This window comes from Anomaloglossus baeobatrachus, chromosome 1, assembly GCF_048569485.1.
Source record: "Anomaloglossus baeobatrachus isolate aAnoBae1 chromosome 1, aAnoBae1.hap1, whole genome shotgun sequence".
In the NCBI taxonomy this organism is placed as follows: domain Eukaryota; kingdom Metazoa; phylum Chordata; class Amphibia; order Anura; family Aromobatidae; genus Anomaloglossus; species Anomaloglossus baeobatrachus.
The window spans coordinates 943,822,536-943,847,536 of NC_134353.1; the positions used below are offsets into that span (position 1 = coordinate 943,822,536).

The 25,001-nt window shown below is 46.5% G+C and overlaps 1 protein-coding gene across 4 annotated transcripts in view; it reads right to left on the reverse strand.

The window, feature by feature from the left end:
• DAB2 (DAB adaptor protein 2) overlaps positions 1-24,591 on the reverse strand; it is a 119,492-nt gene extending 94,901 nt beyond the window's left edge. For all 4 annotated transcript variants that reach the window (XM_075328771.1, XM_075328753.1, XM_075328762.1 and 1 more), the window contains exon 1: positions 24,491-24,591. The gene's annotated coding sequence lies outside the window, so the exon portion shown is untranslated. The remainder of the gene's footprint in view (positions 1-24,490) is intronic.
• Between the last annotated feature and the right edge of the window lie 410 nt (positions 24,592-25,001).

Below are 25,001 nucleotides of genomic sequence, written 5' to 3' on the forward strand. Positions count from 1 at the left end.
TGCACCCCTGACAGCTCCCCCAGCACCCCTATACCTGCGCCCCTGACTGCTCCCCCAGTACCCCTATAGCTGCACCCCTGACTGCTCCCCCAGCACCCCTATACCTGCACCCCTGACTGCTCCCCCAGCACCCCTATACCTGCACCCCTGACTGCTCCCACAGCACCCCTATACCTGCACCCCTGACTGCTCCCCCAGCACCCCTATACCTGCACCCCTGACTGCTCCCACAGCACCCCTATACCTCCTCCCCGACTGCTACCTCTGCACCCCTATACCCCTGACTGCTCCCCCAGCACCCCTATACCTGCACGCCCGACTGCTCCCCCAGCACCCCTATACCTGCACCCCCGACTGCTACCTCTGCACCCCTATACCTATACCCGACTTCTCCCCATGCCCCCTATACCTGCACCCCTGACTGCTCCCCCAGCACCCCTATACCTGCACCCCTGACTGCTCCCTCTGCACCCCTATATCTGCACCCCTGACTGCTCCCTCTGCACCCCTATACCTGCACCCCTGACTGCTCCCTCTGCACCCCTATACCTGCACCCCTGACTGCTCCCTCTGCACCCCTATACCTGCAACCCTGACTGCTCCCCCAGCACCCCTATACCTGTACCCCTGACTTCTCCCTCAGCACCCCTATACCTGCACCCCTGACTGCTCCCCCAGCACCCCTATACCTGCACCCCTGACTGCTACCTCTGCACCCCTATACCCCTGACTGCTCCCCCAGCACCCCTATACCTGCACTCCCGACTGCTACCTCTGCACCCCTATACCCCGACTTCTCCCCATGCCCCCTATACCTGCAGCCCTGACTGCTCCCCCAGCACCCCTGACTGCTCCCTCTGCACCCCTATACCTGCACCCCTGACTGCTACCTCTGCACCCCTATACCTGCACCCCTGACTGCTCCCTCTGCACCCCTATACCTGCACCCCTGACTGCTCCCTCTGCACCCCTATACCTGCATTCCTGTTTCCTCTGCACCCCTGACTGCTCCCTCTGCACTCCTATACCTGCATTCCTGTTTCCTCTGCACCCCTATACCTGCACCCCTGACTGCTCCCTCTGCACCCCTATACCTGCACCCCTGACTGCTCCCTCTGCACCCCTCTACCTGTACCCCTGGCTGCTCCCTCTGCACCCCTATACCTACACCCCTGGCTGCTCCCTCTGCACCCCTATACCTGCACCCCTGACTGCTCCCTCTGCAACCCTATACCTGCACCCCTGACTGCTCCCCCAGCACCCCTATACCTGCACCCCTGACTGCTCCCTCTGCACCCCTATACCTGCACCCCTGGCTGCTCCCTCTGCACCCCTATACCTGCATTCCTGTTTCCTCTGCACCCCTATACCTGCACCCCTGACTTCTCCCTCTGCACCCCTATACCTGCACCCCTCTACCTGCACCCCTGGCTGCTCCCTCTGCACCCCTATACCTGCACCCCTGGCTGCTCCCTCTGCACCCCTATACCTGCACCCCTGGCTGCTCCCTCTGCACCCCTATACCTGCACCCCTGGCTGCTCCCTCTGCACCCCTATACCTGCACCCCTGACTGCTCCCTCTGCACCCCTATACCTGCACCCCTGGCTGCTCCCTCTGCACCCCTATACCTGCATCCCTGACTGCTCCCTCTGCACCCCTATACCTGCACCCCTCTACCTGCACCCCTGGCTGCTCCCTCTGCACCCCTATACCTGCACCCCTGGCTGCTCCCTCTGCACCCCTATACCTGCATTCCTGTTTCCTCTGCACCCCTATACCTGCACCCCTGACTGCTCCCTCTGCACCCCTATACCTGCACCCCTGACTGCTACCTCTGCACCCTTATACCTGCACCCCTGGCTGCTCCCTCTGCACCCCTATACCTGCACCCCTGGCTGCTCCCTCTGCACCCCTATACCTGCACCCCTGACTGCTACCTTTGTAATTACATCTCCACCTTGCACAGTGAGGGGTGTATCAGCCATGATTGACCGCCGCTGCCCCCACATCACCAGATTGGAGAAAACTTTCCAATTAATGTCTTCTTTGCTCTATGAATTCCCAAAAGGAGGATGAACGTTTACGGCATTAGACAGATCCAGTGGATCCACCGCCGCTGTAATGGGATCTTGCCGGGATCCTGGTGTGTGGGTGATCACAGACCCGGCCGGTTTGAGGCGTCTCTTGTGTCTGGCGGCCTCATCTTCCTCTTCCTCGCTGCACACACACCCCGGCAGGAGGAGCGGGGGATGAGACTAGAACTGGCGCTGTTAGAGTTGGGAGGCGCAGCGCTGACAGGATCCGGCCTCGATGGCAGATAACATCAGCATTTCCCACTTTTGCAGCAGATCTGTCATTTCTATCCCTTTGTTATCAGTTGTGGAAGATACAGAACATTCTGACTTCCTTCTACAAATAAGGCTCGGAAATCAGCGAGGAGCCGGCAGCTGGGGAGATAGCAGCGCCCTCCTGACATTGTGCCGACTAACCCCGGGAAACAGCAGATTCCACCGTGGCCCCGATCCCCGCACCGTCAGCAAAAATGTCACGTATTAACCAAACGAGTGAATCAATGGCCAAGACCAAGTCACAAATATCTCCGGGAGGTGAATGCGGGATTTAGAGGACACCACCATAGCTGGGAACTCTGTCACAAGGTCACTCATGGTATAGTCATATGGGGGGTCCATGCCCATAAACCCGCAATATGGGGCCCTTACCTCCCTGTAGACCCATCCACCTCTGCGGGACCTGCCAGAGATGCCATATTACAGGGGTATCAAACACTTGGCCTCCACAGCGCCATCCTGCGGTGGTATATGCTGTGCCAGGGGTCCATATTACGCATCTCAGCACTTGTATCAGCGCTCGGGTCTGATACCTGTCCTTTCAGATTAGTAGGTACCGTCCTCACTGCTGGGGAATAGATGGGGGGTCCAGGACTTCAGCTGAACAATATGCATTCACTGTCAGCCAAAAACGTACAGCCAACAGCAATCACCCCCGACTTACCCACTCACAGGACCACGGCACTCAGCCGAGTGCCCCAGTGTTCTCTAAGAGATTGCTGCTGACAAACTCACCTGTCCCCCTCCCACCAGACTCCTCTGTCCTCCTCCTCCCTCCAGACTCCTCTGTCCTCCTCCTCCCACCAGACTCCTCTGTCCTCCTCCTCCCACCAGACTCCTCTGTCCTCCTCCCATCAGACTCCTCTGTCCTCCTCCTCTCTCCAGACTCCTCTGTCCTCCTCCTCCGACCAGACTCCTCTGTCCTCCTCCTCCCACCAGACTCCTCTGTCCTCCTCCTCCCTCCAGACTCCTCTGTCCTCCTCCTCCCTCCAGACTCCTCTGTCCTCCTCCTCCGACCAGACTCCTCTGTCCTCCTCCCATCATACGCCTCTATCGTTCTAGCCTTCTAGACTCCTTTGTCCTCCTCTTCCCTACAGACTCTCCTGTCCTCCTCCTCCTCCCTGTAGACATCTGTCATCCTCCTCTTGCCACCAGACTCCGTTGTCCTCCTCTTCCCACCAGACTTCTCTATCCTCCTCCCTCCAGACTCCTCTGTCTTCCTCTTTGTTGCAGACTCCTCTGTGTTCCCTCCTTACTCCTTTGTCTTCCTCTTCATTGCAGACTCCTCTGTCCTCACTACAGACTCTTCTGTTTTCCTCTTCCATGCAGACTCCTCTGTACTCCTCCTGTTCCTACCACAATCCTTTGTCCTCCTCTTCCAACTAGACTCCTATATCCTCCTCCCTCTAAACTCCACTGTCTTTCCTCCTCCCTCCAGACTCATCTGTCTTCCTCTTCCATGCAAACGCCTCTGTCCTCCTCCTCCCTCCTGACTTCTGTCCTCCTCCTCCCTCCAGACTCCTCTGGCTTACCTCCTTCCTTCAGACTCATGTCTTTTCTCCTCCCTCCAGACTCCTTTGTCTTTCCTCCTTCTTAAGATTCCTCTGTCTTTCTTCCTCCCTCCAGACTCCTCTATAATCCGCCTTCTCCAGATTCCTCTGTCCTTCTCCTCCAGACTCCTCTGTCCTTCTCCTCCAGACTCCTCTGTCTTCCTCCTCCACCCTCCTCTGTCTTCCTCCTCCACCCTCCTCTGTCCTCCTCCACCCTCCAGACTCCTCTGTCCTCCTCCACCCTCCAGACTCCTCTGTCCTCCTCCACCCTCCAGACTCCTCAGTCCTCCTCCACCCTCCAGACTCCTGTCCTCCACCCTCCAGACTCCTCTGTCCTCCACCCTCCAGACTCCTCTGTCCTCCACCCTCCAGACTCCTCTGTCCTCCACCCTCCAGACTCCTCTGTCCTCCACCCTCCAGACTCCTCTGTCCTCCACCCTCCAGACTCCTCTGTCCTCCTCCAGACTCCTCTGTCCTTCTTCTCCTTCTCAGACTCCTTTGTCCTTGGCTCATCTCCCAGAAAAACGAAAGCATTGAGAGATTCAATTCTACCCTCTAAATCCTTATGTCCTCTGATGTCATCTATTGGGGGAAGTCAGGAAGCCCCCACAACATTATATGATTGGCTGATCTCATGAAAATTGGCAGGTTCAGATGGCTCTTATTCAATATATATGGGGGGCTTAGACATTGCAAAAAAATAAAACTTTTGTATTCCTAACATAAATGATAAAGATAACAGGTGACTTGCAGACCAGGGATGAATATACAGTGGTGTGAAAAAGTATTTGCCCCCTTCCTGATTTCTTATTCTTTTGCACGTTTCTCACACTTAAATGTTTCAGATCACCAAACAAATTTAAATCCAAACCTCCCTTAAAACATAAATTAGCTGTGGCTTATCACATCTTTGAGAAGCTGACTTCAATTTCCCTAGCCACACCCTGGCCTGATTACTGCCACACCTGTTCTCAATCAAGAAATCACTTAAATAGGACCTGCCTGACAAAGTGAATTAGACCAAGATCCTTAAAAGGTAGACATCATGCCGCGATCCAAAGAAATTCAGGAAAAAATGAGAAACAAAGTAATTTAGCTCTACCAGTCTGGAAAAGGTTATAAAGCCATTTCTAAAGCTTTGGGATTCTAGCGATCCACAGTGAGAGCCATTATCCAGAAATGGCAAAGTCTGGAACTCCCCGGACTGGCTGGTTAACCAAAATTACCCCAAGAGCGCAGCAACGACTCATCAAAGAGGTCACAAAAGACCCCACAACAACATCTAAAGAACTGCAGACCTCACTTGTCTCAGTTAAGGTGAATGGTCATGACTTCACCATAAGAAAGAGACTGGGCAAAAAGTGGCCGGCATGGCAGAGATCCAAGACGCAAACCACTGCTGAGCAAAAAGAACATAAAGGCTTGTCTCAGTTGTGCCAGAAAACATTTTGATGATCCCCAAGACTTTTGGGAGAATACTCTGTGGACTGATGAGACAAAAGTTAAACTTTTTGGAAGGTGTATGTCCCATTACATCTGGGGCAGAAGTAACACAGCATTTCAGAAAGGGAACATCATACCCACAGTAAAGCATGGTGGTGGCAGTGTGTTGGTCTGGGGCTGTGTATTGCTTCAGGACTTGGTAGACTTGTTGTTCTAAATGGAACCATGAATTCTGCTGTCTACCAAAAGATCCTGAAGGAGAATGTCCGGCCATCTGTTCCTGACCTCAAGCTGCGGCGCACTTGGGTTATGCAGCAGAAGAAGGATCCAAAATACACCAGAATGTCCACCTCTGAATGGCTTAAGACTTTGGCGTGGCCTAATCACAGTCATGAACCTAATCCGATTGAGAAGCTGTCTCCTGACCTTAAGAAGATGGTTCATGCTCGGAAACCCACCAATGTGGCTGAATTACATCAATTCTGCAAAAATGAGAAGCCAAAATTCCTCCAGAGCGCTATAAAAGCCTCATTGCCAGTTATAGCAAACAGTTGATTGCAGTTGTTGCTGCTAAGGTGCTAAGATGCTGTGGCCTGACCTTAAGAAGGCGGTTCATGATCGGAAACTCTCCAATGTGGCGGTATTGCAACAATTCTGCAAAGATGAGTGGCCAAAATTCCTCCAGAGCATTGTAAAAGACTCATTGCCAGTTATAGCAAACGCTTGATTGCAGTTGTTGCTGCTTAGGGTGGACCAGTCAATTATTAGGTTTAGGGGCAAACACTTTTTCACACAGGGCTTTTTAGGTTTGGATTTCTTTTTTCCTTAATTATAAAGACCTTCATTTATAAAATGCATATTGTGATACCTTGGTCTAATATTTACATTTGGTTGGGGATTTGAAACATTTAAGTATGACATATGAAAAAAAGTAAGAAATCGGGAAGGGGGCAAACACTTTTTCTCATCAGGGGGCGGTATCTGCTTTTTACATAGGACTGCTGACAAACCCTTATAATTTGACAATCTCAGCTCTGTTACATCTGTAAGTGATCCGGCTCCCCATGAATCACTTTATATAATCATCATTCATACCCAGCAGATGGTAATGACCCGTATCCGTCATGTTTCGCTATCCCAGTGGGGGGTTACACATTTTTGGGATTGCTCAGCGCCATGACTTTCTGTGTAATACAATGCTTGGCTCTTTCTGCAGCGGTCGTGTATACATTCACCCTCTGTCCGCGAGACGAGCAAGCGGAATGTACGGTGCAAAACCGCAGAAATACAAGACTATGCGGAGCCGGGCGGAGGACACAGCCGAATATCCACCGCATTCATTGTATCAGGGGACGTCACACTGGATCCTACAAGAACGGATCTGGTCAAATGGATCACTGTAGAACGGTCTCTATATACCCAACGTCATAAAGGGGAAAAGTACATGTAATAAACCCGCCATTATAAAGATAATACCGTACTATAAAGACCAGTATATTGTCAGGATCGCTATATTGTCTGGATCATTATATTATCGGAATCATTACAAAATCCCCAGCAATGGGAAGCCATACAATGACAATCCCCATCCAATGGGAAGACATACATTGAAAAACCCCAACCAATGGAAAGCTATCCAAAGACATCCAATGAAAAGCCATACAATGACAATCCCCATCCAATGTAAAGCCATACAATGACAATCCCCATCCAATATAAAACCATACAATGACAATCCCCATCCAATGTAAAGTCATACAATGACAATCCCCATTCAATATAAATCCATACAATGACAATCCCCATCCAATATAAATCCATACAATGACAATCCCCATCCAATATAAAGCCATACAATGACAATCCCCATCCAATATAAAGCCATACAATGACAATCCCCATCCAATATAAAGGCATACAATGACAATCCCCATTCAATATAAATCCATACAATGACAATCCCCATCCAATGTAAAGTCATACAATGACAATCCCCATCCAATATAAAGCCATACAATGACAATACCCATCCAATATAAAGCCATACAATGACAATCCCCATTCAATATAAATCCATACAATGACAATCCGCATCCAATATAAAGCCATACAATGACAATCCCCATCCAATATAAAGCCATACAATGACAATCCCCATCCAATATAAAGCCATACAATGACAATCCCCATCCAATATAAAGCCATACAATGACAATCCCCATCCAATATAAAGCCATACAATGACAATCCCCATCCAATATAAAGCCATACAATGACAATCCCCATCCAATATAAAGCCATACAATGACAATCCCCATCCAATATATAGCCATACAATGACAATCCCCATCCAATATAAAGACATACAATGACAATCCCCATCCAATATAAAGCCATACAATGACAATCCCCATCCAATATAAATCCATACAATGACAATCCCCATCCAATATAAAGCCATACAATGACAATCCCCATCCAATATAAAGCCATACAATGACAATCCCCATCCAATATAAAGGCATACAATGACAATCCCCATTCAATATAAATCCATACAATGACAATCCCCATCCAATGTAAAGTCATACAATGACAATCCCCATCCAATATAAAGCCATACAATGACAATACCCATCCAATATAAAGCCATACAATGACAATCCCCATTCAATATAAATCCATACAATGACAATCCGCATCCAATATAAAGCCATACAATGACAATCCCCATCCAATATAAAGCCATACAATGACAATCCCCATCCAATATAAAGCCATACAATGACAATCCCCATCCAATATAAAGCCATACAATGACAATCCCCATCCAATATAAAGCCATACAATGACAATCCCCATCCAATATAAAGCCATACAATGACAATCCCCATCCAATATAAAGCCATACAATGACAATCCCCATCCAATATATAGCCATACAATGACAATCCCCATCCAATATAAAGACATACAATGACAATCCCCATCCAATATAAAGCCATACAATGACAATCCCCATCCAATATAAATCCATACAATGACAATCCCCATTCAATATAAAGCCATACAATGACAATCCCCATCCAATATAAAGCCATACAATGACAATCCCCATCCAATATAAAGCCATACAATGACAATCCCCATCCAATATAAAGCCATACAATGACAATCCCCATCCAATATAAATCCATACAATGACAATCCCCATCCAACATAAAGCCATACAATGACAATCCCCATCTGATGGAAAACCATACAATGATAAGCCACATCCAATTAAAAACCATACAATGACAATCCCCATCCAATGGAAAACCATACAATCACCATCCCCATCCAATGGAAAGCCATACAATGACAATCCCCGTCCAATGGAGAGCCATACAATGACAATCCCCATCCAATGGAAAACCATACAATGACAATCTTTATCCAATAGAAAGCCATACAATGACAATGCCCATCCAATGAAAAGCCATACAATGCCAATCCCCATCCAATGGAAAACCTTACAATGCCAGTCCCCATCAAATGGAAAGCCATATAAAGACAATCCCCATCCAATGGAAAGCCATACAATGACCATCCCCATCCAATATAAAACCATACAATGACAATCCCCATCCAATGGAAAACCATCCGATGACAATCCCCATCCAATGGAAACCATACAATGACATTCCCCATCCAATGGAAAACCATGCAATGACAATCCCCATGCAATGGAAACCATACAATGACAATCCCCATCCAATATAAAGCCATACAATGACAATCCCCATCCAATGGAAACCATACAATGACAATCCCCATCCAATGGAAAACAATACAATGAGATCTCTGATAACATACCTAGGCCCTCGCTTGCCCTGAACTCACCCTGGCTAGTGAGAAGGCCGGCGAGAGCACTAGTCTCACCAATGCAATAATTCAATACACGGGAAGGGAGACAGCCAGGGGGAAAATAGACACAAAAAGGAAAACACTCCAAGCTCCTCCAATGCAGCTAACACCACAGCTTCAACCGTCACGACTCCTCAGCTTCTTCCAGAGACAGGCTCATTCCAAAGTGGTCAGCACAAGAATAAAGATTTTATCACCAGTGTCAGGTCACAAAGAGCTGCATATGAGATTAAGGCTACAATGAAAGCCAGATAGGAAAGAGTCCTTAATCCCTACAGCAATGAAAGCAAGAAGATTTCGCTCATATACAAGTAGTGGATCTGGGAGCAATAGGACGTTGTGACCTTCTGACCCCCGACCTGCAGGGGGTCTCTCCAGCGCGGGAAACACTCATGATATAACAAAATATCATAATTCTAGATCCCAATATTCAGACCCCAGACCAGATCCCTACATTTATATCCCTTCATATCCATAAGTCATATTCCAAGCTGCTTTGCATATTTTTCATTCCATATGGAGCCTCGTTCATCAAAGCTACATCGAGCAGACAGATCCTCATTGACACCGGAGGAATATCTAGAGGGAAATATGTTTTGGAAAGGAAATGCAGTAATGGGTGTGGAATCTGTAACATTCCCGCACCTCAATCCGCCCATTCATGTGAAGCAGCAACGATCGCTCCTAGGCAATGGCCGAACTACACGTAAAGGAGCCTCCAGTATAAATAGATGATCTGCCATACCACGAAATGTTATGTAGAGTTCACATTAAACATATGGCTATTGTCGACAATTCTGTTTGCTGTCAGGGAATGGAACCTTATTAATATCGTCATGTGGAAAATCTATGCAGACCTCTTATTACTGGGAGCTCAGATGTGGACACAATTGTATTCTGTGTAGACAACGCTCTGTGAGCTAAACACCCCGGACTCCAGACTGATACATTGTATCCAGCGCAGACAATGCTCTGTGAGCTAAACACCCCGGACTCCAGACTGATACATTGTATCCAGTGCAGACAACGCTCTGTGAGCTAAACACCCCGGACTCCAGACTGATACATTGTTTCCAGCGCAGACAATGCTCTGTGAGCTAAACACCCCGGACTCCAGACTGATACATTGTATCCAGCGCAGACAATGCTCTGTGAGCTAAACACCCCAGACACCAGACTGATACATTGTATCCAGTGCAGACAATGCTCTGTGAGCTAAACACCCCGGACTCCAGACTGATGCATTGTATCCAGCGCAGACAATGCTCTGTGAGCTAAACACCCCAGACTCCAGACTGATACATTGTATCCAGCGCAGACAATGCTCTGTGAGCTAAACACCCCGGACTCCAGTCTGATACATTGTATCCAGTGCAGACAATGCTCTGTGAGCTAAACACCCCGGACTCCAGACTGATACATTGTATCCAGCGCAGACAATGCTCTGTGAGCTAAACACCCCAGACACCAGACTGATACATTGTATCCAGTGCAGACAATGCTCTGTGAGCTAAACACCCCGGACTCCAGACTGATGCATTGTATCCAGCGCAGACAATGCTCTGTGAGCTAAACACCCCAGACTCCAGACTGATACATTGTATCCAGCGCAGACAATGCTCTGTGAGCTAAACACCCCGGACTCCAGTCTGATACATTGTATCCAGTGCAGACAATGCTCTGTGAGCTAAACACCCCAGACTCCAGACTGATACATTGTATCCAGTGCAGACAACGCTCTTTGAGCTAAACATCTTGGACTCCAGACTGATACATTGTACCTAGTGTAGACAACGCTCTGTGACCTAAAAATCCCAGACTGCAAACTGATACATTGTATACAGTGCAGACAACGCTCTGTGAGCTAAACACCCCGGACTCCAGACTGATACATTGTATCGAGTTTAGACAACGCTCTGTGAGCTAAACATCATATACTCCAGACTGATAAATTGTATCCAGTGTAGACAATGCTCTGTGAGCTAAACATCCCAGACTGCAGACTGATACATTGTATCCAGTACAGACAATGCTCTGTGAGCTAAACACCCCGGACTCCAGACTGATACATTGTATCCAGTGCAGACAATGCTCTGTGAGCTAAACACCCCGGACTCCGGACTGATACATTGTATCCAGTGCAGACAACGCTCTGTGAGCTAAACATCTCGGACTCCAGACTGATACATTGTATCCAGTGCAGATAACGCTCTGTGAGCTAAATATCCCGGACTCCACACTGATACATTGTATCCAGTGCAGACAATGCTCTGTGAGCTAAACACCCCGGACTCCAGACTGATACATTGTATCCAGTGCAGACAATGCTCTGTGAGCTAAACACCCCGGACTCCAGACTGATACATTGTATCCAGTGCAGATAACGCTCTGTGAGCTAAACACCCCGGACTCCAGATTGATACATTGTATCCACTGCAGACAACGCTCTGTGAGCTAAACACTCCGGACTCCAGACTGATACATTGTATCCAGTGCAGATAACGCTCTGTGAGCTAAATACATTAACAGATGCACTGATCCATATCCTGTCCTGATTGATACAATGTATCAGTGAAATTAAAGGGAATATCCATTAATGGGCCAAGTAGGTGGAAAAAATATTGCAAAAACTCTATACTCAAGTCCCAAACTGGCAAAGCATCTTTGTACTCAGCGCAGTGTACCCCATCATTCTTCTTCCATCAACAACTGGGAGGGGGGATGTCATGGGGGTGGCAAGTGACCACAGCATTCGTATTTTGTCCAAGCCACAAAAAAGTGTTTCCCCGCAGGTTCCCATGGAGGTGTAGAGGGTGGGGGCTAAAAGTAGTGGAAAAAAAGTTTTCAAAAACTTCTGAAAAGTGTAATGGTTTGAATCCCATGCAGCTGTACTCTATTCACTTCAGTGGAGCCAAGCTGTAATACCACATGTGACCTGTAACGAGGTGTGGCGCTGTTTCTGGACATAATGAGCCATGTTTGAAAAAAATAATGATGTAAATGCAGATTTTTGTAACATGGTAAATAACTCTCCGTGTTCTCTCGTATCAGTAATTAAGGAGCTTTGGATGACAGCAGACGGATGTGACAAAGGTTTCGCTGTCTCATTAATTGCCTAATTGCTGCAGTTTTGCGCCCGTTTCCAGCCCTGCCGTCGCCCACAGCCGGTTGGAATGAAGGTTTATTTGGCTCCTGGTTTTGGCCGAGCGCAGACTTTCCTCCCCCGCCACCATATAATGGCAGCGTAGAGGGGCTGGGGGCGACGCACGCACCCGGTAACACCACTCTGCCAATGCCGTTCGCTTATCGCATCCCGGCTGGCAGACGCTCGATATTATTATGTCCCAGCGTAAAGGTGATTGTGCAAATGTTCTGATTCCTCCTCATTTCAGGATCTCCGGAATCCCGAGAGATAAACAGATTCCAAGACATTCGCAGAAAATACAAAAGAAAGGCTTCTGCTTGTTGTGTGTGCTACAAGGTGAGCCAATGGCCAGATATCAGCCAAGTCCCGGTCTATATCCCCTACTAGGACACATGGATGAAACACAGGAAAGAATCGTCCTATTTCTTTTTGAATGGCGACCATGTAATACCCCATTTCTCCTGTAGAGGTCGCTGCAGGCAGAGGATATGGTGGGGTGCATCTTACCCCAGCTGATCATTACCAGTTACATTAGATGAGTGGGCCACGGATTGGTCGGCTGGCCCCCTCTTTATATCTATGGGACATTTTGGGGTGGCACATACTGTACCTCTAAGTTTTGACTATTAATGTCCTTAACACTAGAAGTCCCAGGAATTTCGAGCTCCATAGGGTGTCAATGGTAGAAATGTTAAATGACCCCTCTCTGGGACTTCTAGTGTTAAAGTGCACCGATCACCAGGATTTTCCTATATAACCTAAAGCAAGTGCTATCCTGGCACTATCAGGCTGATTCTATAGATACTGTACGTTTAGTGGTCAGCTCGGATGTATAGATTTTGAAACACAAGCAAGTAAAGTTTGTAAAATGAACAGTTTTTTGATTGGCAGCTGCTAATAGCTGGGTTAGGTATTCATAGTTTTTCCCGCCCTCTGACTGTGTCTTCTCCCCCAATGTTATTTCTGCTAATTCTATTATAGAAGTGTTTTACTAAGTGACTAGAAGGACCTGTGCTGATGTCATATCCATGCATGTGACCAGAAGGGGTGGGGCCTCAGCCAACAGGAAAATAATGGTGCTTCCTGGTATCAGCTATGTTGGCTGAGGCCCCGCCCCTTCTGGTCACATGGGTATGACATCAGCACAGGTCCTTCTAGCCACTTAGTAAAATGACTCTATAATAGAATTAGCATAAATAACAGGAAGGATGGACAGGTCGAGCGGGAAGGGGGGGGGGGGGTTGGGGGGGGTCACTATGAATACCCACCCCGGCTATTAGCTGATCGACAGCTGTTTCCGATCAAAAAGCTGCTCATTTTACAACCTTACTTGTGTTTCAAAACCTATACATCCGAGCTGACAACTAAAGGTATATATAGAATCAGCCTGATAGTGCCAGTATAACACTGGCTTTAGGTTATAAAGGAAAATTCTGGTGATTGGTGCGCTTTAAATGAAAGTCTACATAACCCCCAAAAAAGAAATAACTATAAGAACATCACATAGATGAGAATGGAGCGGCTGTCACCTGATGATATCACATCACTGAGAATAGAGTGGCTGTCAAATGATGACATCACAGGTGAGAATAGAGTAGCTGTCACCTGATGACATCACATAGCTGAGAATGGAGTGGCTGTCACATGATGACATCACACAGGTGAGAATGGAGTGGTTGTCATATGATGACATCACACAGGTGAGAATGGAGTGGCTGTCATATGATGACATCACACAGGTGAGAATGGAGTGGTTGTCATATGATGACATCACACAGGTGAGAATGGAGTGGCTGTCATATGATGACATCACACAGGTGAGAATGGAGTGGTTGTCACATGATGACATCACACAGGTGAGAATGGAGTGGCTGTCATATGATGACATCACACAGGTGAGAATGGAGTGGTTGTCACATGATGACATCACACAGGTGAGAATGGAGTGGTTGTCATATGATGACATCACACAGGTGAGAATGGAGTGGTTGTCACATGATGACATCACACAGGTGAGAATGGAGTGGCTGTCATATGATGACATCACACAGGTGAGAATGGAGTGGTTGTCATATGATGACATCACACAGGTGAGAATGGAACGGCTGTCATATGATGACATCACATAGCTGAGAATGGAGCAACTGTCACCTAATGACATCACATCACTGAGAATAGAGTGGCTGTCAAATGATGACATCACAGGTGAGAATAGAGTAGCTGTCACCTGATGACATCACATAGCTGAGAATGGAGTGGCTGTCACATGATGACATCACACAGGTGAGAATGGAGTGGCTGTCATATGATGACATCACACAGGTGAGAATGGAGTGGTTGTCATATGATGACATCACACAGGTGAGAATGGAGTGGCTGTCATATGATGACATCACACAGGTGAGAATGGAGTGGTTGTCATATGATGACATCACACAGGTGAGAATGGAGCGGCTGTCATATGATGATATCACACAGGTGAGAATGGAGTGGCTGTCATATGATGACATCACACAGGTGAGAATGGAGTGGTTGTCATATGATGACATCACACAGGTGAGAATGGAGCGGCTGTTATATGATGACATCACACAGGTGAGAATGAAGCGGCTGTCACATGATGACATCACACAGGTGAGAATGGAGTGGTTGTCATATGATGACATCACACAGGTGAGAATGGAGTGGCTGTCATATGATGACATCACACAGGTGAGAATGGAGTGGTTGTCATATGATGACATCACACAGGTGAGAATGGAGCGGCTGTCATATGATGATATCACACAGGTGAGAATGGAGTGGCTGTCATATGATGACATCACACAGGTGAGAATGGAGTGGTTGTCATATGATGACATCACACAGGTGAGAATGGAGCGGCTGTCATATGATGACATCACACAGGTGAGAATGAAGCGGCTGTCACATGATGACATCACACAGGTGAGAATGGAGTGGTTGTCATATGATGACATCACACAGGTGAGAATGGAGCGGCTGTCATATGATGATATCACACAGGTGAGAATGGAGTGGCTGTCATATGATGACATCACACAGGTGAGAATGGAGTGGTTGTCATATGATGACATCACACAGGTGAGAATGGAACGGCTGTCATATGATGACATCACATAGCTGAGAATGGAGCAACTGTCACCTAATGACATCACATCACTGAGAATAGAGTGGCTGTCATATGATGACATCACAGCTGAGAATAGAGCGGCTGTTACATGATGACATCACATAGCTGAGAATGGAGCGGCTGTCACATGATGACATCACATAGCTGAGAATGGAGCGGCTGTCACATGATGACATCACATAGCTGAGAATGGAGCGGCTGTCACATGATGACATCACAGCTGAGAATGGAGTGGTTGTCATATGATGACATCACAGCTGAGAATGGAGCGGCTGTCACATGATGACATCACATAGCTGAGAATGGAGTGGTTGTCATATGATGACATCACAGCTGAGAATAGAGCGGCTGTCACATGATGACATCACATAGCTGAGAATGGAGTGGCTGTCACATGATGACATCACATAGCTGAGAATGGAGTGGCTGTCACATGATGACATCACATAGGTGAGAATGGAGCGGCTGTCACATGATGACATCACATAGCTGAGAATGGAGCGGCTGTCATATGATGACATCACATAGCTGAGAATGGAGCAACTGTCACATGATGACATCACATCACTGAGAATAGAGTGGCTGTCATATGATGACATCACATAGGTGAGAATGGAGCGGCTGTCACATGATGACATCACATAGCTGAGAATGGAGCGGCTGTCACATGATGACATCACATAGCTGAGAATGGAGCGGCTGTCACATGATGACATCACATAGCTGAGAATGGAGCGGCTGTCACATGATGACATCACATAGCTGAGAATGATGCATGACCACCACGCCGTTATTTCTTATGAATCGCATAGGTGACTGACATGAATCCACGTATTTCCGCTGCGGTTGAGCTGCGCTCCTGTTCCCTGGTGATTTCCTTCTAACAGTTTCCTATAAATATGTTGCAATAAATACGACCTCTTCACAAATGATTATTTTGCAGAATTCAGCCCCCCGGGTGTCATCAGGAGGTGAGAACAAATATTTCACAAAACATTCTTTCCACAATAGTCTTGTAGCCAAACTTGCCTTCCGCCAGTAGCATTCAACTGCTTAACCCCATCAGCGCTGGTAATGTTACTTTTTGTAAGTTCTTTGGCAACAAAATAGAAAAATCCCTTTTATATAGAAACAATCATGTATTAGATATGCAACAAAAGAACACAGATGACATATACACACAAGTGCCGGTGCAAAAAGTGCAAGTGCATAAAGAAAGTGCAGAAGTGTATACCACAAAGGATGTGTACTGCAAAAGATGACAATGGTGTATAAAGAGAGTGTAAAAGAGGGGTATAAAAGAGGATATAGAAGGGGTATAAAATGGGATATAGAAGGGGTATAAAATAGGATATAGAAGGGGAATAAAAGGGGGTATAGAAGGGGTATAAAAGAGGGTATAGAAGGGGAATAAAAGAGGGTATAGAAGGGGTATAAAAGAGGATATAGAAGGGGTATAAAAGAGGGTATAATGAGGGTATAAAAGGGGTATAGACACGGAATAAAAGAGGTTAAGAGGTTATAGAAGGGGTATAAAAGAGGGTATAGAAGGGGTATAAAAGAGGGTATAGAAGGGGTATAAAAGAGGGTATAGAAGGAGTATAAAAGAGGGTATAGAAGAGGTATAAAATGAGGTATAAAAGAGGATATAGAAGGAGTATAAAATAGAGTATAGAAGGGGTATAAAAGAGGGTATAGAAGGGGTATAAAAGAGGGTATAGAAGGGGTATAAAAGGGGATATAGAAGGGGTATAAAAGAGGATATAGAAGGGGTATAAAAGAGGATATAGAAGGGGTATAAAAGAGGGTATAGAAGGAGTATAAAAGGGGGTATAGAAGGGGTATGAAAGAGGATATAGAAGGGGTATAAAAGAGGGTATAGAAGGAGTATAAAAGGGGGTATAGAAGGGGTGTAAAAGAGGGTATAGAAGGGGTATAAAAGGGGATATAGAAGGGGTATAAAAGAGGATATAGAAGGGGTATAAAAGAGGGTATAGAAGGAGTATAAAAGGGGGTATAGAAGGGGTATAAAAGAGGATATAGAAGGGGTATAAAAGAGGGTATAGAAGGAGTATAAAAGGGGGTATAGACGCAGTATAAAAGAGGGTATATAAGGAGTATAAAAGGAGGTATAATGAGGGATAAAAGGGGTATAAAAGAGGGTATAAATAGGATATGAAAGAGGGTATAGAAGAGGATATAAAAGAATGTACAAAAAGGGATATAAAAGAGGATATAAAAGGGGTATACAAGAAGATATAAAAGAGGGTATAAAAGGGGGTATAAAAGGGGTATAAAAGAGGGTATAAAATGGGGTCTAAAACGGGGTAGAAAATGGCTATAAAAGAGGATTTAAAAGAGGATATAAAAGATGATATAAAAAGGGTATAAAAGAGGATATAAAAGGGCATAAAAGGGGTATAAAAGAAGGTGTAAAAGGGGTAAGAAATGTGGTATAAAATGGCTATAAATGAGGGAATAAAAGAGGATATAAAAGGGGGTATTAAAGGGTGTATATACCAGGGACAGCAGTCCTATATGAACCAAAATGCTGTCCCTGGTATATACCCCTTTTATACCTTCTTTTATAGCCTTTATATTCCCCTTTTATACCCTCTATTATACCGCTTTTATAGCCTTTTTAAATCCCCTTTTATACCCCCTTTTATACCGCTTTTATAGCCTTTTTATACCCTATTTTATACCCCTTTTTTGCTTGCAGTGTGCACCGTTGTCATCTTTTGCACTGCACATCCTTTGTGTTGTACATTTTTATTTTGCACTTGTGTGTAGATGTCATCCGTCTTTTAAGTAATATTTAATAAATGATTGTGTTTATCGATACAAAATGAATTTTCCAGATACTAATGAGAATCTTTCCCTACTATTTATACTAGATGTGAGTTTATTTAACAAAAAAAAAAGAAAATAAAAACAAACACTAATGGAGCCGAGTTGCAGTACCAGATACAACCATTAGCCAGGGTGGCGCTGTTTCTAAAAACAAGCAACTTCAGAAAAACCTTTAGAGGCTACATTTTTGTGATCCTCACGGGTCATAGATCAACAAAGGCCAGAATGTGACCGAACATATAAACATTAGAAATCAAAGTATCAACTTACAGGCGAAATGTTACCAAAGATAAAAGTGTCACTGACAGAAGAGAGAATCATACACCGTCTATGGCTGCCCTGTGAGGGTAAGGGCAGGAAATTAAAATTCTGGCTCCATTTATCAAAAATGGTATAACTTGTGGCAAACTTTTAGTGAACTCATTTCAATACCGCCATATACTGCAAGAATAACAGACTATACAGTTCTACTACTGCCATATACTGCAAGAATAATGTACTATATAGTGCTACTACCGCCATATACTGCAAGAATAACATTATATAGTGCTACTACTGCCATATACTGAAGAATAACATACTATTTAGTGCTACTACCGCCATATACTGCAAGAATAACATTATATAGTGCTACTACTGCCATATACTGCAAGAATAATATACTATATAGTGCTACTACCACCATATACTGCAAGAATAGCATACTATACAGTGCTACTACTGCCATATACTGCAAGAATTACATGCTATACAGTCTACTACCGCCATATACTGCAAGAATAACATGCTATACAGTGCTACTACCGCCATATACTGCAAGAATAATATACTATACAGTTCTATTACCACCATATACTGCAAGAATAACATACTATACAATGCTACTACTGCCATATACTGCAAGAATAATGTACTATATAGTGCTACTACCGCCATATACTGCAAGAATAACATTATATAGTGCTACTACTGCCATATACTGCAAGAATAATATACTATATAGTGCTACTACCACCATATACTGCAAGAATAACATACTATACAGTGCTACTACCGCCACATACTGCAAGAATAACATTATATAGTGCTACTACGCCATATACTGCAAAAATAATTTACTATACAGTACTACTACCGTCATATACTGCAAGAATAACAAACTATACAGTGCTACTATCACCATATACTGCAAGAATAACATTATGTAGTGCTATTACTGCCATATACTGCAACAATAACATATTATACAGTGCTACTATCAACATATACTGCAAGAATAACATACTATACAGTGCTACTATCACCATATACTGCAAGAATACCATAATATACATTGCTACTATCGCCATATACTGCAAGAATAACATTATATAGTGCTATTACCGCCATATACAGCAAGAATAACACTATATAGTGCAATTACAACCATATACTGCAAGAATAACATACTATACATTGCTACTACTGCCATATACTGCAAAATAATATACTATACAGTACTACTACCGCCATATACTGCAAGAATATTATACTATACAGTACTACTACCGCCATATACTGCAAGAATAACATATTATACAGTGCTACTACCGCCGTTTACTGTAAGCAAAATATGCTATACAGTTCTATCACCATATAATGCAAGAATAACATTATGCAATTTTACTACCACCATATACTGCAAGAATAATATAATATGTAATGCTACTACTGCCATATACTTCAATATATTATACAATGCTACTACTGCCATATACTGCAAAAATAATATACTATACCGCATATACTGCAAGAATAACAAACTATACAATCTACTACCGCCATATACTGCAAGAATAACAAATTATACAATGTTACTACCGCCATATACTGCAAGAATAACATACTACACACAACTGGAAATAAAAAGTGATATAATACCAGTGTTGCACAATGAATAAATAATACCGCTATACAATCAATTCACCATCAGGTATTTTCCTGTGGTCAGACTCCTGGCACATCGGATTGGTATAGATATACACGGTTCTCAATAATGGCCAATAATGCTCCTTGGGACTCATGGTGGTCAGAAGGTTTGGAGGGCAGGCCATGGCCTGTTTGACCTCCAGATTGTCACCCATACCGCCCACGTGTAAGGGGTCACATATAGGGAATCTGCGGGGTGCATTATGTTCCGCAGGAGTCGCCCCACATTTGTAGGATTTCTCCGGCCGCTTCCTTCGCTGATCTGTTACAGGGAATGTTTCTGCCTCCAGGAATCAATGAGGTCCCTATTTCGGTGGCCTCCACCATTATCCTTGAAGCACGGCATCCTGCTGCTTGCAAACAGCTAGAGAAGAGAGGGCCTATTGCTGAAGCTCTTGGCCGGACCCATTACTGAAATATGTCATTCAGGAGGTAATGAATGGAGGACGAACTGGTACAGGAACCTTATCCAGTCCGGCCAGCAGGACCACCACTACTAAACAGGCACCCCCCACCCGGAGGTCTGGACGGAGTGTGCCACATGTGCTTCTATATGTCATGGCTGGCACTGCTCTGCATCACTTCTACCCAAGATCCTTGCAACATGTCCCCAAGTAAGATTCATGGGACATGGCAAAATCATGATTGGGGTGGGTGACCGCATCCGAGGTCCAACCAGGATTAGTGGTGGCACATGCCTGGTGCCCAAGACTCCTCTTTGGTTCAAGGCCTTGATACCATCCTTGACTAAAAATATATGATGATTGCACAGAGCCCACACATCTTGGAGTCTCTACAGAAGAACACAGAGACCCTGAGGCTCCAGATTTAGGGCTTTCGGCTCTATAGGCCATCAGGTTCCTACCGTACTTCAAAGTGGTAACATTGAAACGAAGCTCAATAATGCGCCATCCGGTGGAAGGTGCCTCCATCAGACGCCATGAAATTCCAACACAAGACCCACTGAGATCATCTCAATTAGATTTGGGTTGTCTTAGACTTAAATATTCATGGGACATTCTTCTCCAGATTACTGATGAGGTCCACCGTCCAACCTCCTCTGGGGCACAGTCACCCATATACCCGGGGTAAACCATGAAGAGGGTACCTTATTGTGCTGACTATCAGAGATAAGACCCTCACTAATCCAACATTGATGGGACATCTTCCTATATATCACTAGTAGTAGTGGTCGGACCTCCTGTAGGACTGATCTGCAGTACCGGGTACAGTCTCCCATACTTTTTTCTTTTAATGTCCTTCAGCTTGATCTCGAGCAATGGAGAATTGATGTATGAACAATCTGTAGGAAGATGGATATTGTGCAGCCTAAATAGGTCCACTAGGGTCTTCTCTACTTAAATAGGTCCACCAAGGTTTTTTCTGCCTAGATAGATCCACCAGAGTTTTCTCCACCTGGATAGGTCCCCCAGGGTCTTCTCCGCCTGGATAGGTCCACCAGGGTCAATCTTCTCTGCGAGGATAACTTCCAACAAGGTCTTCTCTGCCTTGATAGGTCCACCAGAGTCTTCTCCGCCAGGATAACTTCCACCAGGGTCTTCTCCGCCTTCATAGGTCCTTGATAGATCCACCAGTGTTTTCTCCACCTGGATAGGTTCACCAGGGTCTTCTCCGCCTGGATAGGTTCACCAGGGTTTTCTCCACCTGGACAAGTCCACCAGGGTCTTCTCCACTTGGATAGGTCCACAAGGGTCTTCTCCGCCTGGAGAGGTCTACCAGGGTCTTCTCCGCCTGGAGAGGTCCACCAGGGTCTTCTCCACCTGGAGAGGTCCACCAGGGTCTTCTCCACCTGGAAAGGTCCACCAGGGTCTTCTCTGCCTGGAGAGGTCCACCAGGGTCTTGTCTGTTTGGATAGGTCCACCAAGGTCTTGTCCGTCTGGATAGGTCCACCAGGGTCTTTTTAGCCTGGGTATGTCCACAAGGGTCTTTTCCACCTGGATAGGTCCACGAGGGTCTTCTGCGCCTGGACAGGTCTACCAGGGTTTTCTCTGTCTGGATCTGTCCACCAGGGTTTTCTCCACCATCATTTTGATCAAGTGATTGGGTTACTGGTCTTTCTCTTTGCCTTGCTCAGTCAGCCATACAGCCTTTGTAAACTTTGAAGGGGATGCTTTATTGTGGTGACTTTCAGAAGTCGGACCCCCACTAAGAAATCATCGATCATCTATCTTGTACTTTTTGCATTCAATCTCCTGTAGGACTGATCTTCAGTACCAAGCTCACAATCCATGAAGAGGATCTGTGCTGCCATCAGAAGTCGTGCCCCACTAATGAAACACTGATGGCCTTCCCTTCTTTTGGTAACTTTTGGGGTCGGACCGCCTATAGGACTGATCTTAGCCCCCGCTAATGAACACTCACCTATATCTGATTACTGGGGGGTCGGACCTCACCTAGGACTGATCTTAGCCCCTACTAATGGACACCCACCTTCTATATCTGAATATTGGGGAGTCGGACTACCTCTAGGACTGATCTTAGCCCCCAGTAATGAACACCCATCTTGTGTATCTGACTATTGGGGGTCGGACCTCGCCAGGACTGATCTTAGCCGCCACTAATGAACACCCACCTTCTATATCTGACTATTGGGGGGTCGGACCTCCTCTAGGACTGATCTTAGCCCCACTAATGAACACCCACCTTGTGTATCTTACTATTGGGGGGTCGGACCTCATCAGGACTGATCTTAGCCCCCACTAATGAACACCCACCTTGTGTATTTAACTATTGGGGGGTCGGACCTCACCAGGACTGATCTTAGCCCCAACTAAGGAACACCCAACTTCTATATCTATTGGGGGGTTGAACCTCCTCTAGGACTGATCTTAGCCCCCACTAATGACCACCCACCTTTTGTATCTGACTATTGGGGGTAGGACCTTCCCAGGACTGATCTAAGCCCCCACTAATGAACACCCACCTTCTATATCTGATTATTGGGGGCTCGGACGTCCTCTAGGACTGATCTTAGCCCCTACTAATGAACCCCCACCTTCTATATCTGACTATTGGGGGGTCAGACCTCCTCTAGGACTGATCTTAGCCCCACTAATGAACACCCACCTTGTGTATCTTACTATTGGGGGGTCGGACCTCCCCAGGACTGATCTTAGCCCCCACTAATGAACACCCACCTTGTGTATTTAACTATTGGGGGGTTGGACCTCACCAGGACTGATCTTAGCCCCTACTAATGAACACCCACCTTCTCCTCAATGTTGTAGTCCTGGAGAAGCCCCTTCAGGTAACAGATCAGGGCGGCTGGAGGGTCACCAGAAGGAGCTGATGTCTTTACATTGTGAGGGAATATATGCGGCATAGGAAGACAGCGGCTGGAGGGAATCAGATCTGCCCGAAGCCTCACACAACCTATGATGGACGCGTCTCCAGAATTAATATTCTGCAGGATTGGCGCAGATCATCGCTGCTGGCAGAGCAGAGGACGGTATACAGAGGACGGTATACAGAGGATGGTATACAGAGGACGGTATACAGAGGACGGTATACAGAGGACGGTATACAGAGGACGGTATACAGAGGACGGTATACAGAGGACGGTATACAGCCATTGTCACACTACACCGCACTGCTGCTGCGGAGTCAGATCAGGGCAGATTTACACCTATTCAGCAGCAGATGTAGCAGAGCTGAGACAGTCATACAGTGATGTCATAATGAATTGCACCCCCCCCCGTCCCTGCTGCATTGACAATCAGCTCTGCTACATGTGCTCGGATTTTATAGAGCTGAGACAATAGGCGCCGGTGATGTAGTGCGGTGCAGACCTGCCATACCGTGCACACACCGCTGTGCAGCACATAATCCCCGGACCATGAACTATGGAGGAGGAATGCCTCGGATTACCGTGCGGAAACAGAAGAGAGGGGCTTTGTGCGGGGGGCGAATATTTACACCAAAATTTAGAATGGACTATTGGTATTTGTGATGGAATGAAAAAAGGGGCCCGGCTGGAAATCACTGCTGATGTATATAGCGCCAGCATATTCCGCAGAGGGGGAGGATGCACGAGCCCCCCGGACCCCGGGCTCCAGAGCACAGATCCTGGTGGCCGGTGACTAGTAATAGCCGTGTACTCACCAGTGCTGTGCTGCTGTCTGTGGCTGTCAGTGTGGGCAGCCTTCCTCCTGTGCCTGCCCGGCTCAGTCCTCCTCCTCCTCCCCTGCCCGGCTCAGTCCTCCTCCTCCTCTGCCCGGCTCAGTCCTCCTCCTCCTCCCCTGCCCGGCTCAGTCCTCCTCCTCCTCCCCTGCCCGGCTCAGTCCTCCTCCTCCTCCCCTGCCCGGCTCAGTCCTCCTCCTCCTCTGCCCGGCTCAGTCCTCCTCCTCCTCCCCTGCCCGGCTCAGTCCTCCTCCTCCTCTGCCCGGCTCAGTCCTCCTCCTCCTCCCCTGCCCGGCTCAGTCCTCCTCCTCCTCTGCCCGGCTCAGTCCTCCTCCTCCCCTGCCCGGCTCAGCCACTCACAGCCCCCTGGATACTGTATGCTTCTAATCAGATGCTGGCAGCCCAGTAAGCCCAGGAATGTGCACTGGTGTTACTGGCGAAGGCGACTCCTCCACCGTTAACCCCTCAGCGGCCGCAGCCTGCGCGGGGAAGG